The sequence below is a fragment of the Scomber scombrus genome, chromosome 7 (assembly GCF_963691925.1).
Source record: "Scomber scombrus chromosome 7, fScoSco1.1, whole genome shotgun sequence".
NCBI lineage: Eukaryota > Metazoa > Chordata > Actinopteri > Scombriformes > Scombridae > Scomber > Scomber scombrus.
Window position 1 is genome coordinate 4,838,152 of NC_084976.1, and position 20,287 is coordinate 4,858,438.

The following is a 20,287-nucleotide window of genomic DNA, read 5'->3' on the forward strand; positions in this document are numbered from 1 at the left end:
CTATTAAACCCAGATTTTATTTCAGTTATATGTAGAATCTTTTATTCCTAATATGAGAAGTATCTGGTGAAAGAAAAACCGTAGTAGCGTCCAGTAGAGTCCACTTTAGAGCAGCTTTCTGCTTGTCTAGCTGCAAGATGATGATGGTGATAATTACAACTATTACTTTAAAAGGACTGTTAGTGGTCTGCTCTGCTATTTCTGAGCCTGCCGGTTGCTACTTTGTTATTTGCAAATGACTGAAAGACAGAAGTGAAGGCGACCGCTCTAAACAGACAACAATAGCCTGGATCCAAAGCCCTACACGCGCCTCAACAAGCGGAAAGGAGCAAGGCAACTCATGATGGAGACACTGTGATGACAGTTAAGGGTACTGCAGGGAGGAGGAGGGTGGTGGGCACTAGACAGTGTTGTCCGACAGACCATAACAACCTGAAGCAGATTAGGAGGGCTAGGGGTGTGTGGTAGCGTGCTTTAACCGGGAAGCAGAGCTTTGACAGTGACTGGCAACGACAGGTTCTGTTAGCCTCATCGCTAACATACGCATCATCGTCATCGTCATCATCATTCCTCTTCCACAACAGTCAGAGGAGACACATGGCGGTGGGTTGTTGTGACAGTATTTAAGGGGGGGGGAGGATATTAGCCAATAGGACATACAGAAGCACACATACAACCCAAGGACAGACGGGCAAATAAAGACCAACAGGCACACAGATGGATGGTACTGTTATTGATATTATGGGCTATTTATGTACAGATCACAAACCAAACAACTAATAATGTTGGTAGTAATGTTGGTGCAATTTTCCCTAATTGACTTTTGGTTAAACTAGCTGCTGAAAACACCTGCTCAGGTGAACAGATGTCCTGGGGCGCACAGATATTTTGTGCCTATTTTTCAAGCCGAGTCTTTCTGCTATTCATTTCAACCCAAAAATAAGAATATTTGTTTTAGTTTTGTTGGACTGCTTCAGTTCTGCTCGTCCCCAATGTTAGCAACATACTGCAGCAATGCTCTGTGCTGTCTGACACGCAGCTCCCCTGGCCGGCAGTGACTGTGCTGCTGCTGTTGAAGCTGCTAGTTTGATATTAGCATGAGCTTCTGGATATTTAGCTAAGTTGGTTCAATTGAATATACTAGTTTGATATTAGCATGAGCTTCTGGATATTTAAAGTTAGTCAAGTTGGTTCAATTGAAGATACTACTTTGATTAGCATGACCTTCTGAATATTTAGCCAAAATGGTTCTGGACATTTAGCTAAGTTTGTTCAATTGAAGATAGTAGTTTGACATTAGCATGAACTTCGTGCTAAGTTGGCTCATTTGAAGATACTAGTTTGATATTAGCATGAGCTTCTGGACATCTAAGCAAGTTGGTTCAATTGAAGATATTAGCTTGATATTAGCAAGGGTTTCTGAATATCTAGCTAAACTGAACAGCTGCCAGGAAAAACAAACACACACACAACTTAGTGTGATTTTCACACGATGTTGAAAGACTCAGTAAAACAACCCAACTGGTTACTAAGTCATGGGAGTTAGGTAGCTGCCATAGTGAAAACAGTGAGGCATCATGATTAATGTATCTTTAAGCGATTACATTATTAATGGTGATAACAGATTAACTATTGACATCCTTATTACAAACTGCTTTAATTTGACTTAACCTTTAAGATAATAAATTGAACAGGTAGAAAACAAGACTAAAACCATAGACATTAAAAAAAAAAAAGCCAGCTCCAACATTAATGGAGATTGCACGCCAAACCATCTCACCCTGCCGACTCTTATCAGCCAATGGCAACTCAGCCATCCAGACACATAGATCTTTGTCAACTTAGCAGGGGGGTTATAAAATTATTATGCAGCTTTCATTTCTGTGCAGGTCAACATCACAGGTTGGCTGCTGCTGGAGAGGAAAAATGCGGAAATCATGCTGTGAAGGGGAGAAGAAAAGAGAAGAAGTAGCAGATAGCTGAAGGAGTGACACAGACGGAGAGAAAACAATAAAGAGAGTATAGCTCAGGTTGAAGAAAGACAGAGAGATTGGATACGGAGAGGAGACAGGAACAAAGATAAGAACGGGAGGAAAAGGACAGACGAGGTGAAAGAAGTCAGGAAAGAGATAGAGGTGCGGGGAGAACGCGGTTAAAGGCAGACAGATGTTAAAAGCAGACAAACAACAAAGCGTCTCATCTCTGAGACCGAACAACAAAACAGCGGAGCAGCGGGGGGAAAAAAAGAAGAACAAAACTGAAGAGATGAGAGATGGAAGGAGGAGGAAGAAACGAGTGGGTGTCTGTCTGTCGGTCGGTCTGGCACATGTTCATTTGATAAACCAGAAACCCCCCTCACCTCCTCCATCATCACTCCTCCAACTGCTTTACACCTCACCCCCGCACAGGAGAAGCGGGTTTACCATGCAAACCTAAAGTGGGTTTTCAATATCAGTGGGAGCAGACACCTCCCAGACGTAGGCTGCCTGCTGCATATGTGCTGCAAACTTTCTGCGGCTGTTCTGACAGCGGGGGATCCTGTGGGTGGGAAACACAGGAATCTTTGGGAGACGTCAGACACATCCAGACTGGAGCTGCTTGGTCTGTTGGGGGGGTTACAAACAGACACGCTGGGCTCAGACTAGACATGTCGGCGTCACTAAGCACTAGTTTGACATTTTGGATGTGTTTTTCTGAGACTAGGAGAAGTCATTCGCTTCAACATTACATGGCCAAAAGTATGTGGACACCCAAGGATTATTTGGAAATGTGATACTGCTGATAAAACAGCCTCCACTCTTCTTAAATAGGCTTTGAACAGATTTTTGAACCCGTTCAGACACAAGAGAATAACAGTGTTTTTCCATGACGGGGACTTAACGAACCGTAACCTGGAGATTCCCACAAGCTGAGCTGGGTGCTGGGTGGTATGACCGAAAATTTGCGTAACAGTATTTGAAAGATTCTGGCAGTTTCCAGGTGTATCATCGAATTTGTTTTTGCATGACTGGAGCCTTTACATAGGTTTATAGCGGCTTATTCTGCTGTCAGGAGTACACAGTTTACATCAATCACTTCAAAAGTTTGTTTCTGGAACTAACTGTCTGTAGCAACATTGTGGCTAACTTCATAGAGGTCTATATCCGCAGTACTTTTCTGGTTAACCGAACCACCCACATATTCATCCGCACACGATGGTTTGTTTACATGTAGGCGGACTGACTGTCACTGCGGTTACGCTGTATGGTATCTACAGAAACTAAGTGCAGCAAGGATCATCTAGTAGACTTATATGGGGATGCTGGTGAGTCATTTCACTTTGAATGGCCGAGCCGGAGTAAACAGAGTCAGACCTGTTGCTGCCAGACTCTGAACATCTACAAGTGTCCACAGATGAAAGTAATCCCAGCTGTGGAACTATACCACACATGGATTTACAGAGTTAAGGAGGCAGACATCCTCTCTACATTTAAGAGTAGGCTTAAACTTTCCTTTTTGGATAAAGCTTATGGTTAGAATCGGTCCAGGCTTGCCTTGGACCAGCCTGTAGTTATGCTGCTATAGGTCTAGACAGCTGGGGAACTTCCAATGATGTAGCATTAATCCATGTTACTTACTTGAAACTTCCCTGTAGTTTTGTGCTTTCTCATCTCAAAGGAGACCTTCAATTGTGGACCGCCAGCTATTATTATCAGTCATATTTCTATTATTATTATTGTTGTTGCTGTGCTTTTCTGTGTCTATCTCTTCCCTCTTTCTCTCTCAACGCAACTGGTCAAGGAACATGGCCACCCATCTAGAACCCAGGTCTGCTTTATGTTTCTTATTAAAGGGGAGTCTTTCCTTGCCGATGTCGCCAAGTTGGGTCTCTGTAAAATAAAGAGTACAGACTAGGACCAGAAGCACAAATAATGGATTGGATGTACAGTGTGTTGCCATTATGTTTGATCATTTGTATTAGCTTAGCTTAAACAGCATTTTAGGATCTGATGGGTTTAATGTTTCAGCAGTAGGCCTGTCACAATAACTACTTTTGTTAGACGATATATTGTCTCGATATCGAATCACGATAAACAATATTATTGTTGACTGAAGAACATTTTATACCACTGATATAATGATAATATAATAGTATAATAATGTTGGGGGGACAGAGGGTGGGATTGGAGAGTAAGCGCTACACTTGTGTAAAAACACAGACTGTCATTATGGTTGGGGACAGAGTTATTTACCTTTAATTTACACAACGTACACAGTGAGGAATGGAGGACACTACTTGTTTAGACAATGTTACATGAATAGCCTCTTAGCTGCTAATGTGAAGTGTGGCAATATTGAGGTCAAAAAATGAAGAAGGTCATATCCATGTGTCATACGTCCATATTTAGACATGATGATGTTGATAATTATGTTATTGTACGATAAGTCAGGCCTATTCAGAAGTTTTCACCTCAGGTCTTGAATGATTAATTCATCATTTCATCACAGACAATTCATTAAGAACAATTTTGATGAACTGTTACTCATTTAACCATCAAAAAGACGTCTAATACCAGCATCTTGAATATGAGGATTTGCCGCTTTTGTTTTCAGTTACTATAAATGTAATATGCAGAGCTGTGAGGATTATTGGACTTCTGTTCAGAAACACAGTCATTTGAAAATATCATCTTAGGATCACCTTTTGCTGACATTGTACAGACTGATTAAGTGCAAAACCAACAGATGAATGATAATGCAAACTACACGAATACACTTCAAGCTAAAAACCCATGTAATAAGGAAACACATTTCTGTGTCTTTAAGAAAAAAAACAACAAAAAACCCCAAAAGACAGATCTCCTCCTCCTCTGGTGTGTAATAACACCTCGTCTGTTTAATAACTCAGTTTAATCTGCTGGGCTGTTTTTCATGTCTGCCCACAAATCATAACTGGTTTCCATTTAGGAAAAAGATGGGTCCTCAACAGCAGCATATGCTTGCGTGGCGTTTTATTCGGCTATGACTCACTGTCACACTCACTGTCTCTTTACTGAGATGGACTGTCTCTCTGTCTCTCTATTTTAGTCCGTGTGTCCCTTCTTTCTCTCTCATTATGTCCTACTCTTCTTGTCACGCTCTCCTTCAGTCTTTATCCGTCTGTTTCGGCCTCCTTTTTTTACTCTGTCTATCCCTTTTTTCCCCACTCTCATCATCATGTATCACTCTCCTCCTCCATTCTGTATCCCACCTCTTCTCTTTCACTTCACTTTCATCATTTCTGCCTCCCTCTCTCTCTTATCCCACCTCCTCTCTGTCTCCTACCTTCCCTCCCACTTTTTTTTTTCCTCTCCCTCCTGACTCTCAGATGAAGGGGTGTAAACATGTCTTCCACATGCGGTCTCATTGTGCTGAGCCAACAGAGCAAAACAACCACGCTCAAGTTGCTCAATAGGCTTCACCAGATGACTAGCGCCTCCTCCCTCCTCTCCCCTCCTTCACTCTTTTTTTTTCCTTCCTCCCCCTCTCTCTCTCCCTCTCTCTCCCCCTTCGGGTTGAGATGCTTAACAACCATGAAGCAATGCCTGGCAGGCAGGATTAGGCAGGAGCGAGAGACGCAGACAGAAAAGAGAGGAAGGAAGAGAGCGAGAGAGAGAGAGAGAGACCAAAAGGAAAGATAAAGACGGTGAAAGTGAGACAGGGATAAAGAGAAGTGAGACACTGAGAGGGGAAGCAGCGTCAGAAAGAACGGGGGGTGGGGGAGTGAGGGAAATAAAACCAGTTGTGCGTGTATACGGAGAGGAAAATGTTAGATAAAGGGAAGTACGTGATGGGGGAAAAAAAAAAGAAAAGAAAAAGTCCTTTAAAAAACTTTTTTTTCCCTCTCCCCCCTCCTCTCACTGGAACACTTGGCCGTGACCGCGGGCTGAACTTTGGTGCGGTGCTGAGCAACAGCTGCCGACAACAAAGGAAACTACAAAAAAAGAAAAGCTGCAGAAGAAGAAGAAGAAGAAGAAGAAGAAGGCAGGCAAGGTGCGAGAGAGGAGAAAGAGGAGGGAAGAGCTATTCTCTCAGTAATGGTGCTGCTGTTCTGGAGATGGCCGGGATGTTTTAGACTTGCTGAGGGAGGGGACGGCAGTATAAATAGACCCAGGGGGGGCGTGAGGGGTGGAGGAAAGGATTGAGGGGGTTCAGACGGAGGGGAGGATAGTTTAGAGGTTTGGAGAGCAGAACGTGGCTTACCAAAAAAAAGTAAAGCTCTGTGTAACAAGTCCTATAGGCAAGAGACCAATACCACTTCTACAGTCATACATACATACATACATCATCTCCATGCATCAGCTGAGCTTCACTCAACAAGGATTCAAAGGGTTGATTCACCCAAATTACAAATTAACCTATTTCTCACTCATGTGTAGTGGTATCTACCCATGCAGATAGTTTAGGTTCTATGTGCCTAGATTTTGAGATATCTGTCTCATAGATGGGTGTCCCTCTAGACCTCACAGTTGAACAATTTCCTACCAAAGAAATAGAGTCCCTGTGGACACGCTGAGGATTATCCACACTGACATACTGATTACTGATGGTGGAAATAGATGTTGCTGTCATTTTTTTTCTTTTTTTTTTCAGCTTTTCGCAATAAGAACTAAATTCCGTTTACCTGCATTGTCATACAGTGATAGTAGGAATCTCAGAGGCTGATATCTCAAAAAGCAGGTGAGTTTAGTTTTGGCCAGGTTTATATATTGGCCTATATTTGATAATGGCAGGTATGGTGGTACAGGAATATATGGCAGCTGATAAGTGACAGGAAATTGAAGCACAGGAATGCCAAAGATGTGTTAAGAAACAGTGTTACCATTGTATAGTTTGTCTAGTTTATTTCTCAACTGTGAAACGTTCAGCCCAGCACATTTAGTGGTTGGAATTGTTAAAAAAAATGAAGGGAAGCCTACCCAAAAATGCAAATTTATGTTACAGACCTGTCACGATACATACCTTTGTTGGACGATATATTGTCTCAGAAATAATCACCATAAACAATATTATTATCATTTGAAGATCATTTTATACCACTGATATATAGATAATATAATAGCATAATAATGCAAGGGGAGTGGGATTAGAGAGTGGGGGCTACACTTGTGTAAAAACACAGACTGTCATTATGGTTGGGGACAGAGTTATTTACCTTTAATTCTTCTACAGTCTCCACTCAGGACGTACACAGTGAGGAATGGAGGACACTACTTGTTTAGACAATGTGACATGAATAGCGTCTTAGCTGCTAATGTGAAGTGTGGCAATATTCAGGTCAAAAAAATGATCAAAGTCATGTCCATGTATCATATGATAAGTCCATATATAGACATGATGATGTTGATAATTATTGTACAATAAGTCGACAATTATTGTGACAGGCCCAGTTGTGTAACATCAGCTGATATATCATCTCAGGTCTCAAATATCCTGTATCAGTCGGGCCAGTTCCATGAATTAAGCTCCCATGTAGCTAAATACCAAGATACACTAAGCTCCAACAGGCTTACTCAATATTACCTCTCCTCTCTCTTAATATTAGCAAAGAATAACACAGAAAACATCCATGTAGCAGCTTGTCATGTTTAGCCAGCACTAACTTTCACAAGTTAAATGTCAAACTGTAATTTTTGGCAGTTAAATTATTCTCAGTGAGCCAAAAATCTGCAAAGGTAAAGATAATCTGTAAGAGACAGAGGCATCACTCTGTGAATCTACTACACAACCCTAAGTGGACTTTATGTGTTTGTAGTTCAATAAGATCAGAACAGAGTGGTGACTCTCATTTAATAAAAAAAAAGATGAGCTGAAGGTATGATGTCATGTAAAATGTCAAATCTAACACTGTTCATCTGATTTTCAGGTTGTAGCTACAAGTTTTAAACATGAGTTTGCCTTCTCACACCAATAAAAGATGATTACAGAAGTTTGAGTTTTAGTTCTGTATGCATTTTGTTACTTGCGAATGTTGAAATTAGATATGATAAGGATTCGAGTTCAACAAGAGGACAAGATAGCGCATTTCCATTTGATGAAAGCAAAACTCTCTGCATGGATCTGGAGGAAATTTGTTGTTTAAAAAAAAAAAAATTTGTCTTCCTGCGTGTACGTCGGCTGATGAGAGGGCGGCTCGATCCTGCCGAAGTTAGTCAGACGATAATAAATGCGGCGCGTCTGCGTGCGTTTCATGTAATCTTCATGAAAAATTCACTTTCTCCAGTCAACGTGGAGTAACAGTGGAATGACTATGACATCTCCTTCATTCCATTCTTCTTCTCCCCCTTGTCTCTATTCTTCTTTTCCTTGTCATATCTTTCCTTGTCTTCTTCTCCCTCGCACCCCCTACTACTTCTTTTTCTTCTTCCCACCCACACCGCCCTCTCTTCCTTCTTTTTTTTTTTTTTATCTTCTACCGTCTCCGCTCCTCTGTTAAGAAGAATCACTCGGGGAGTTCAGCTCAAGGCGAATATCGCGGAATGAAAAAGAAGTTCCTGATTCGACTAGGTAGAACTCTTTTTGGAGAGACACAAAGACGAGAGTGTAACCAGAGATATCAACAACTTAGCAACACCCACACACACACACATGCACACACACAGACACACGCACTTTGATATATCTTTTTTAGTACTCTTTTCATCGCTGCTTGTGATGATTGGGGCTTTCTCTTTGTTTCTTTCTTTTGGGGGGTCAAGAGTCAGGAGTCAGGTCGAGATTGCCGCTAGCTTTGACTCACTGGACAGATCTGAAGAGAAGATTTTTAAATGAGAGGTTGTTTTTAAACAATTTTGGGAGCCTTTTTTTCAAAGCACATTCAGACAATATTGGACTGAAGCTGATCCTCTGCTATACAACAACACTGCATGGAACTGCAGTCTCTCTCTCTCTCTCTCTCTCTCTCTCTCTCTCTCTCTCTCTCTCTCTCTCTCTCTCTCTCTCTCTCTCTCTCTCTCTCTCTCTCTCTCTCTCTCTCTCTCTCTCTCTCTCTCTCTCTCTCTCTCTCTCTCTCTCTCTCTCTCTCTCTCTCTCTCTCTCTCTCTCTCTCTCTCTCTCTCTCTCTCTCTCTCTCTCTCTGTGTGCTCCTGCAGACAAAAAACAGCTGAGAGGGCATGTCTGTCTCTGTTTAGGGCTGACACACACACACAGACGCACATGCACACACACACACACACGCACATGCACACGCACATGCACACACACACACACACTCCAGCTCCTAGACATTCAGCCAGACTGGTAGACATTCACTGCAGCAACAGTCACATATTAACAGAGGGAAAGCAATTTGGGCTGTAGAAATGGGAGATGCCGAACAGTCCCACCCACCCGCATACTTGCACACACACACACACACACACACACACATATATATATATATATATATATATATATATATATATACACACACACACACACACGGATGCAATTCATCATGGGAAGCAAGTAACTCTTCCCATTAAGATTTCTGTCTCATGAAAATATAATTGTAGTAAATGAGAAGCCCAGGGTGTAAGTGGTAGGAGACAAAGTGTTTATGAGAAGAATCGTTATTGCAAATCTAAAGAAGCTGAATTTAGAGGGGATAACTTTCACTCAAATGGTGGCACGCAATGCGACCCTCTGCGCAGCCTCCCCCTCCGTGTAGGTGATCCGCTGGGTTAATCTGGCCGACAGATGGGGCAGTCTGCGGGTAAGCAGGGGTAAGCGGACGCCCGTGTATTGCGATAGTGGAGGGACGGCACTGGGCTGGGCCAAGCCGGATGCTGTGACTATGACCTATATTAATAATTCACACACACACACACACACACAGAGGAACTCCGTGCCGCACTTGAGCGAGGAGGCCCTAATCATCATTAGCGACGCTAGCCAGGAGTTGAGTTAGCTTGCAGCGGAATGCCAAAGCGTGAAGATCAGAGACGACAGAAAGCGTCTCTCCGCCCCTGTCTCCTTCTCTAGTGTTCCCAACCAAAACTAAAAATACCTCGTTCAATAAAGAAATAGGAAAAAAAGAGAAGGCTGTGTGTGAGACCTTGACAAAACGTTAACACAAATGGCTGCTTAAACTTCACTTGCCCAGCATGACACATTTGTCTCCTCTACTTTCTCTCCCTTGAACACATCACTGTTTTATTACCATGACAACCAATCAACAGTTCCATAAAAACATCATTCAAAGTTTGATGGGAGCAGCAGACACATGAACACTGGAGGAGAACTCCCTCACTTTAACCTCTCTTATTAAGCATTTACAAGCAGCGCATTAACACTTAAAGGACAGTTTCACAATTTTTCAAGTCTTAAAACAAGAGGCAGGTGGCCGGAAACACAAAGAGGGAGTTTGATGCTAAAAAGACCTTTACATCTACTTTTAAATGCACTAAATGACTGAGAGATCTATTAATAGTCAGTATGAACAGGAGGAATGATTACAGCGAGGAAAACCCCTTTCACTGATCATATGGACAACTGACTGTTGTTATAACACACACTTGAAAAATTGTGAAACTATCCTTTAACAAAAGGTTTCTAACACACTAAAATGCACTTATAAGCAAGGATAGGGACATTTTACAAGAGTGTATCAACAATTATAACTTAAGCATGCCTGTAATTACATGTATACTCATCTACAAATCATTAACAGGTAGGCTTCAAACTAAAACTAATGTAATTATGTTAGATTACAAGCATTCATGTTGATACAGCAGTTATAGACTATATATGATGAGATGTTGGCTAATTCATTATATTGTTATATTTGCTTGCAACTACATTATGGTGTAGAATAAATCTATTTTAAAGTTGTTATATACTTGCTTCTTAATGAGGATGTTTTCATGTAAATAAAGAGCATCCTGTGTGTCTGCAAAGTTGAGACTGCAGACAAGAAGGCATGATAATTTAGATAATGACGCTTGATAACTTAGTTAGCAAGACAATGCTGAGCCAAAACATTTTGCATAACAAGAGTCAGATACATATGGGACCTTCAGTGAGTATGAATGAAGGCAGGGAGGAGAGGAGGAGAGGAGAAGAGGTAAAGGGAAAAGGGGGGGGGATTTGGAGGAGAGGAGAGGACAGAAGAGCAGAAGAGAAGAGAGTAAAGGGGAGGAGAAGATGGAGAAGGAGAAGAGGTAAAGGGAAAAGCAGGGGCATTGAGGAGAAGAGAAGAGAGGAGACAAAAGAAAAGGAAAGGAGAGGAGAGAAGAGGAGAGGAGAAAAAGATAAGAGGTGAGATAAAATAAGAGGAGGAGAGGAGATAAAGGGAAAAGGGAGGAAATGGAGGAGGAGAAGAGAAGAAAGGGACAGGAGAGGAGAGGAGAAGAGAGTAGAGAAGAGAGGAAAGGAGAGGAGAAGAAGACAGAAAAGGAGAAGAGGTAAAGGGAAAAGGGAGAAGATGAAGGAAGAGAGGAGAAAAGAGAAGAGGAGAGATGCTGTGTTATGGTTGGGGGGTTGGGAGTCACAGAGGCAGGGCCAGACCAGACTAGACAGCCTCTATCTCCCACTGACCCCCCGTCTGAGTGTGTGTGTGTATGTGTGTGTGTGTGAATGACTGCTAGAGTGTGTATGTGTCCTCTCTCCCCGGCCAGACAATAGAGCAGGCCCTGTGCCTGATTGGGGTCAGCTGGTGGCTGCTGAGGGGTGGGGGGTGGGGGGGTGGGGGGTGGTGGTGGTGGTAGTAGTGGAAGGGGGGGTATCAGACACCGCTGTCTGACTCGTGTGTCTGGATTGGGAAGGGGAGACAGACCAAAAATCAGACAGCCTTCTGAATCACTAAGACCCTGAAGAGGAGGAGGACAAGGAGATGGATCTGCTGGGCAACCACAGGCTTCTATCTCTCTCTCTCTCTTTTTTTTTGACTCCCACACACATCCTGTACTGCTTGACTCCAGGCTGTGAGGTTAAACTGGGTTAAAATGTAAAAAAAATCATATAAAATACCCCACAGACATCAGTCGCTCACTACTGAACGTTCACATAGAAGAATCTACAGCTGTGTGAGGTTTGGCAGAAGATGTGTCAACTACCATCTGGGCTACATCAATCACCTCCACACGACCTACTGTACAAGCTTTATAACTGTTAGACATTTCATCCTGTTCATTCTAAATCTGAGCAGTACAAACTTCACCAGTGTCTAACTATGGAGAGAAATCCTGGAAAAGGTTACTTCTTCCTTCTTCTTCTCCTGTCTGCCTGTATATCCATCTGCTTCTCTCTTTCTCTGCCTCTAGTGTAATCCTTGTAATTTCCTGTGATAAGGTCAGATCCAGAGCAGGGCCTTGTTAGGGCGCAGCCTGCAGCCAAGCAGCCCAGCAGCCCTGCAGCCCAGCTGGCATAGCCTGTGGATTTACCCCACTTTAACAGAGCGGTGCACAGGTTAGCGAAAGCACTGCACTGATAGTGAAGATGAGGGAAGGTCTGAATAACTAAGTTGATAGTGAGATTAGGTGATAAAATGCACATCTGTTAACTTGATCCAACATCCTTAAAGTTATACTGTGTTAAAAAAGCAGCAACTTGCAATAAAACTGAAGGTTTCACATGTTAGTGAGTGCCAGCACAACATAGGACATGAAACCAGATTGCAGGACGATGAAAAATACAGCAACATATTGTGGATTAAAGCTCTGGCACTGTCAAATATAGAGATAACAGTCCACATAGTGTCACACAGGATTCAGCACTAACTGCCTCTGAATTGCTGCTAAATGCTTTCTGTATAATTATACAATATGTTTAAATCAGAATGCTATGGATCACCCTGAAAACACCACCATGCTTTCTTCCCTGCAGTGTTATTTTGCAGTGAGAGGCGTCAGTCACTATATAGGACAGCTGTAATATTCAAACAATTAAAAACAGTAAGAAGGACTATTTATCGTCATAGAAGGAACTTCTTCACTCAGTCACACACGACGATCAAACTTCTAATCGAGAAAAACACACATTAAACTTGTCTGACATAGAGGCGACGTTTCAACAGCATCTGACGATGATTAAGAAGCACCGAACAAGCCTTTAAAAACATTGTGACACAATGACACAACAACTGTGTATTTATGAGTTTTTTTATACTAATTCTACTTTAGTCATAAGACACATCTCTAAAAACAGATAAGGAAATCTGATTGTAAGCTTCCTCTTGCCAAATCGCACTCTGCCACAGATGTTGCTCCCACATTTCTGAGAGGACTTTATGTTTAGTCTCTTAAAAAATCCTCCAGGTTGCTTCTACCAGTCATTGATTTCACATGTCAGATGAGATTTTTCTTTTAGTTAGATCAGTAGGATCACTTTACTACACACACACACACACACACACACACGCATGCATGCATACACCACCGTCTTGGGCCCTGCCTTTCTCTGCACATGAGGTCAACTTCCTCTCTTGACAGGCATCAGATGTGATTCACTGATTAAATGTGCTTTTTTTAATTTTAGGTACATTTACTTAAACATACAGCATCATTTGAAAGTAAAGGAGTAAAAGGGAGACTTCCTTTGTGTGTATGGTGTGTACTTTTGTTGCGGTCAGGCTTCTTAAATGCTAAATGTAGAGTAGAGCCCTCCCAGCCGCCCCCACGCATGCAACCGCATTTAAGCCTCTCTTCCAAGAAAAAACCCTGAAAACCACTTGAGAGAGACATGTCATTATTCCACTGTCTGGGTGTTCCCTTCGCACGCACAAATAAACAGATTATCCAAAAAATCATCTGACAAACAGCGGGGCAGCGTGTAGTCCCCGATCCATTTTTTTTATTTGCTGTTGTTTTCTTTCAATACGGACATGAAACATGGTTTGTAATTTCAAAGTGATAATCGGCGCTTTGTTTCATGTAAAAAAGGAGGAGACGGAAAAGGAGGTGGGGTAGTGGGGGGGGGGGTTTGGGGTTCGTAAAGGGTAATAGACATGCCAACCACTTCATTTGCCTGGGAAGAAAAAACAAATCGGCAAGGAAGCTTTAAAAGAAAAAAAAAAGTGTCTGTGTCTGATCAGCTGTTAATACACAGACCTGGAGTCATGAGACGCACAGCAGACCGAATCATTCAGCGGAGCTCTTTAGCATCTCAGACAGTCAAACAGTGTGTAAATAGATGTTGACCGAGACAGCAGACTTACAAACCACCCCCCACCATCACCGTCACACACACACATACACACACACTTGACGGATGGCCTGTCTTCAAACACACTAGGACTACAAATCTGCCCTGGTCCCAAGGGCATTTTGGGAACTAGGGGAGGAGGTTTGTGTGTGTGTGTGTGTGTGTGTGTGTGTGTGTGTGTGTGTGTGTGTGTGTGTGTGTGTGTGTGTGTGTGTGTGTGTGTGTGTGTGTGTGTGTGTGTGTGTGTGTGTGTGTGTGTGTGTGTGTGTGTGTGAGAGAGAGAGAGAGGTGGTGGGGGGTGCAGAATCTAGACACAAAGGGAGTCCCCAGCAGTCGGTGACAGGGACGTGAACGCTCACTGGAAGAGCAGAGCACTGTAGGTGCTGCTGGGGGAAATGATGGCAAGGAGGACACGAGGGGGGTCGACCTCCTCGCCGATTCTGACTTTTTTTTGGGAAGCCCTCGACTCGACCCGATCGGTTAAAGCTAAGTGAGCCGCTGCGGGCTGCGTGTCGCACAGTGTCTGTGGCTGCGAGGGGGTTTGTCACTTTGATTCCTAAAAACACTGGGTCACACAGACGCAAGATAAGAAACATTGATGGGTGGAGGGTTGAGGACAAAACAAATAAATAGTGAATGGTGGTCAAAGCTGATTTAAAGGCGAAGAAACGGTGGAGAAAGAAAAAGAAGATAAAACACACAAAAAAAGGAGAGGCAAGATAAATCCGAGCCCTGCTGTGTTAACATGAAACAGTGTGGTTAAGCATGCTGGACGCTGGTGTGAAGCTCAATAATACAAACATACAAAGACACACACATCAACCACTCAGCTTGTATCCACAGACATATATATTCATCTTAAAAGGTGAACTGTGGATGTTTGCTTCACCTGTGTGCATCACTGAATGTATTTCCTGCCTCATAAAATGACTGTAGGGCTCATATTTTGCATATTTATAGATTGTTGATTTTGAAATGAGGGAGAAGTAGCAGATGTGATTTTAAGATGTTTTTTCATTCATTTAAATAAACTTTTTGCAGAGTATTGCAGCAGGTGTGAAGAGGATCCTTAATTTAAAAAACAAAAAAACAACAATGAACTTGATTCATACATCCTGCAAAGAGTTCATTTACTACTCGCTTTATAAAGAAGTTAACAATCACTACTAGTTTTTTCACACCTGGAAGTCTTATGACAGGCATGTAGGATAAGAAATACTTAAGAAACATTTCTTGCACTCTGTTGATTACATAATTATCCGCGTGTGGGAATTTTATACATATTTTGCATTAAAATAGAAGGTTGATTATGGCATTTTTCATTCCTCTTTCATTGACCTGTCAGTGGGTCATTCATTACATGTTCAAACCCACAGCTCTGTATGTTGAAGTCAAAGTCTTATAAGATAGATCTACATATACAGTACCAGTCAAAAGTTTGGACACACTTTACTATTCACATCAATGAGAAAGTGTGTCCAAACTTTTGACTGGTACTGTATATCAAGGTGCTTTTAGGTGTTTGAAATGCATATTAAATGATTCTAAAGACAAGTTTGATTGAGTGCAGCAACATTGTGTGTCTTGGATTTGAAATATTTCACTCTAGAGCTGCAATGACTGGTCGATTTATCAATAAGCTGGTTAAGCAGAAGCAAATGAATCATCAATGACTGGATAATCGATCCATCTTTTAAGCAAAACAATGAGATAAAACACTAGTTCCATCATTTCAAATGTGAATATTTTCTGTTTTTCTTTGTCCTTTGTGACGGTAAAGTTAACACCTTTGAGTTCTGGACTGCTGATTGGACAAAACAATACATCTAAAAGTGTCACTGTTTTTCACTATATGCTCACATTTTAGAGACCAAATCATAACTGAATAGCTGAGAAATTAACCAATAGATTAATAAGTAATTCAAATAATTGTTAGCAGCAGACCTGTTTCACTCATTAACTCCATATACTTTGATGTAGACATTCTAAAATGTTCTAAATACTACAAAAAATGTGCTGATGTCTGTAATGACTTTGCAGTGTAGATATTTTTTACAGTGTGTTCTGCAGCAGAATGTGAGCTGTGTGTGCAGTGAGTCTGCAGGTCAACTCCACGGTGTAAAAAACAGTGTCTCGAGACCCCAACGCCACCACCTCCTCACTTAAAACAAGGAGCTCTTTCTTAACCCCCTCCTCCTCCTCCCCCTCCTCGCACCCCCACACTCCCAACCTTGCAAGTCGAGCACCGCTGTTCACCGCTTTAACCCCTCAGCTCAGGAGAGAGAGAGAGAGAGAGAGAGAGAGAGAGAGAGAGCAAAAGAGAGAGGGGAGAGGTGGCAGACGAAATAAGGCTCCATTGAGAGACACTAACCAAGTGTAGAAATTCCCTGTGAAATTAATTACAGGAGCAGTAATCGCAAAGAAGTCTGTCTGGGAGAGAAAAAAATATATAATAATCTTTTTTTTTTCTTTTTAAAGTGCTGTTGTTTGGTTGTCTTTGCCACTCCCCTCCCCAAGGTCCTTGGATTTCTATTCAGACTCAGAGTTTGAAGTCTTTTTTTCCCTTTTCTTCCAAGGCTCATTATTAGAATTCATTAATAATAAAACTTAACTAATTCCAAATCAACAACACCTCCGCAAACAAACCAAATGAAAAAAAAAAGAGGCAAAAAACCCCCAAAAAACAACAACCCCAAAACAAACAACAAAGAGCTTAGTGAGAGATTGGATTGGCTGTCTGGCTGGAGACTGCAGGGTAAATATTGGCTGAGCCTGAGAGTGCCTGTCTGTGTATGTGTGTGTGTGCATACATCAAGGTGTAAATGTGAGCGCATGTGCCTCTGTGTACATCTTAGCGTATGTGTTGGAAGGGGAGAGTCAACAAGTAGCCGTGTGCGTGTTTGGCCTGAGGTAGTTGACAGATGACCCCGCTGCCACCTACACACTAACACCACTCATACACAGGATTACAGATCAGGCCGTTTACATCCGCCTGGCTGGCTGTGCCCCTGCTGCAGGCTGACTGCTACATACACACACAGACTCTCAGGTCGCTGACACACACACGCACAAACACAGACACACACAGACACACACATGGACCCCGGCTCCTGTCCCAGGAGTGTATACTGCTGTGTTTATGTGTGTGTGCGTCTGAAGTGAAGGAGTGATCTCACAGGGAGGATGAGGAAGATATTCTGGGAAGCTTTCTCAGGGGAGACACATATATAAAAGTAAAGCGGCGACTATTAGTCTGCAGGAAAAATGATCAGCAATCACTCCGATAATCAAATGAAATGTTATCATTCACTTTTGAGGATTTGCTGCTTTCGTAAACTGGATTTTTCCAACTATTAGTCAGACAAAACTGGCAGTTTGAAGACGTAAACTTGGGTTATAAGAAACTGTGATGACAGTCTGTAAAATAAACAATCAATCCAGACAATAATCTGTTGAATAATCAATAAAGAAAGTTGCAGACACAATAAAAATGTTTCCTCATAGTAAGAGCTAGATATGATGGAGCTGATATCATACCTTAGTTTCAGTACTGATACTACATTTAACATGAATTACAAACATGTTTTCCTGCAAATTCCTCCAAAAGTTAAATGTGTAAACACAAGCAGCTAAGTGAGCACTTTGCAGAAATTAGATAGTCAAAATGACTATTTAAATCAGGAAGTTTCTGATCAAAAGCAAAAGTAAACAAGGCTGAATGTGATGAGGCGTTCACTGACACTTTCTGGTACTTGGCAACTTTCCAGCGCTGGGCACGATTGACACTTTTCAGTCTTATCAGAAATCTGGATAATCCTGGATTGTTTCTCGAGACTAACATAAAACTTCTTAATATGTATTTAAACTTTTTTCCTCCACTGTGCTGACTTTCTCATAGATAAGAAGGACAAAAAGCTATTTTTAAGTCACTGCCTGACAACGAGAAAGTTCTTTTATGTTAGTGTTGACTCTCAAAATCCTCCTTTTTAAAAATGGTGAAACAAAGGAAAGTTAGTTTCCCTTTCTGTTCTTTCTGTTCTGTTCTTACAAACCACTATCAAGGTAACATCTCTAGATTGGGAGGAAAAAAGGTATATTTGCATTAAGTGAGATGACCCCACACAGTTGGCATATAGTATTTCCACTTGTTAAATAATGACAGCCCTGATAGGAATAAGAGTCAATACCAGATTCAATGACTTAAGAGTGGAAAGTGTTTGCGGAGGACCTGCCTGTGGTGTCACCCTGCAGCGACTGTTCCTTCACACCTCGGCTCTAATCTGATGAAAAAAAGGTGATTATGAGTGCTTTCTGTCAGAGTGTTATCTGTAGGTTAAAGAGAACACACACTCACACACATACATAGAGTCATGAAGCAGCAGTGTTTGACTTTATAATACCTCCAGACTTCATAATACCACACCTACAGTCCAACACAATCAAACCAAACATTTAACACTTGTTAAAAGGTCCCTGCCTTTCAAAAACCCACACGTGTGATTCAGGCGTGAAGGCCGGGGTTCGGTTCATGGCCGTGACATGCTGCCTGCGCTGTGATCCCTCTATGTTCATAGTCCCTTTCAATTTTCCTCCTTGTCTGAATAAAGAGGAAACACACTAGCGAGCGAGAGAGAGAGAGAGAGAAAGGAAGAGAGAGAGAGAGAGACCGCCCGCTCCGCTTTAAAAAAAAAGAAAAAGAAAAGGCAGACTGTAGCTCTTTTCTTCAGCCAGAGAAATCATCAAAGCATGAGCTACATTATTCAGCCTTGCCGAGTCTGCATGACAACACAGCCCGACAAACAAGAGCTCTTTTCAAACCAGACGGCCACTACAGTAGGACACAGCTATTTCAAACCACTTGTGAATGGAGCTCCCTTCCAACTAGTGAGACCTTCAGATGAAGAGAAACGCATTGAAAATACCGGGGCCGGTGTTTTACAGACGCACGCATCATCTAAAACACACTACACAGCTGTTGTAGATAAATACTCTCCAGGTATCAATCAACACAATCCTGTGAGGGTTGTTGGGGTTTTTCTTCTTCTTTTTGCAGCAGCAGCAGCAGCAGCAGCAGTAGAAGCAGCTCAGTCTGGAAGTCTGAGGCAGTTCTACTGGATTATCTAATTAGGCTCTCTGCTGTATCTGTGTGTGTGTGTGTGTGTGTGTGTGTGTGTGTGTGTGTGTATGGATGCACCGGTTCACGCCTAACTCTGTGTGTTTTTCCTGGCCCGGCAATATGATGATGCCACAAAAAACAAATGGTTTAGCAACAGTCCGTCTGCCAGACAAATACACACACACACACACACATACACACAGTTCTTGGTTACAATGTGGCGTCAGCGCATCCACGCTCTGTTGCCAAATCTAAATCTAATATCCTGCGCTCACCTCACGTTGCCCAGGCCCTGGCCTCGGCCCCAATGGAAATTACACATCACTGTAACTCTGTCTGTAGCTTGCCTGTGTGTCTGCGTGTCTGTCTGTCTGTCTGTCTGTCTGTCTGTCTGTCAGTATGTCTGCCTGTTTGGTTTCGGATGTGTGTGGCCGCATCTCTGTTTATATCTCCGCTGCTTCTTGACTTCCTGTCTGATTACGAGTCTACCCGCCTGTCTGCATGTCTGCTGTGCTCCCTCCTGTTTATTTGTCTTTGTCTGTCAGTCAGTCAGTCAGTCAGTCAGACAGACAGACAGACTGTATACATACACTGTCTGACCGCCCTCTGCGTTTCTACCTGACCGTGTGTGTTTGTCTGTCTGCTCCTCTTGAATGCAATAAAGAGGAACATCTGCAGTGGATCTAGCAGGCAGGCAGGCAGGCAGGCAGCATTAGGGCAGAGCTGATAATGATAGTTTCTCTCCGGGCTGCTCAGAAGGCAGACAGACATAACATACCATTCCAGCGTTTCCTGTCTATGCTGACAGGCAAACTATTTAACCCTCTGTGGTGATCCCTCAGAGCATATGCACAGCCCCTGCAGGCCTATGGGGCTACATCTAGCAAGTATTAAAATATATTTAAAAAAAACCCACGTCCTGTGGCAGGAAATGTCTGGCAAAAGTTAAGCAGGAAACTTTGAGCTCACAATAGAATAGTTACTATAAACTATAGTAAGTGTGTGACACATTTAGAAGTCTGCACAGTGTTA

At 42.4% G+C, this 20,287-nt stretch overlaps 1 protein-coding gene across 2 annotated transcripts in view; it reads right to left on the reverse strand.

Annotated features, from left to right (window-relative positions):
- Window positions 1-20,287, reverse strand: part of ldlrad4b (low density lipoprotein receptor class A domain containing 4b) — a 129,800-nt gene that overhangs the window by 19,427 nt on the left and 90,086 nt on the right. The window lies entirely within an intron of this gene.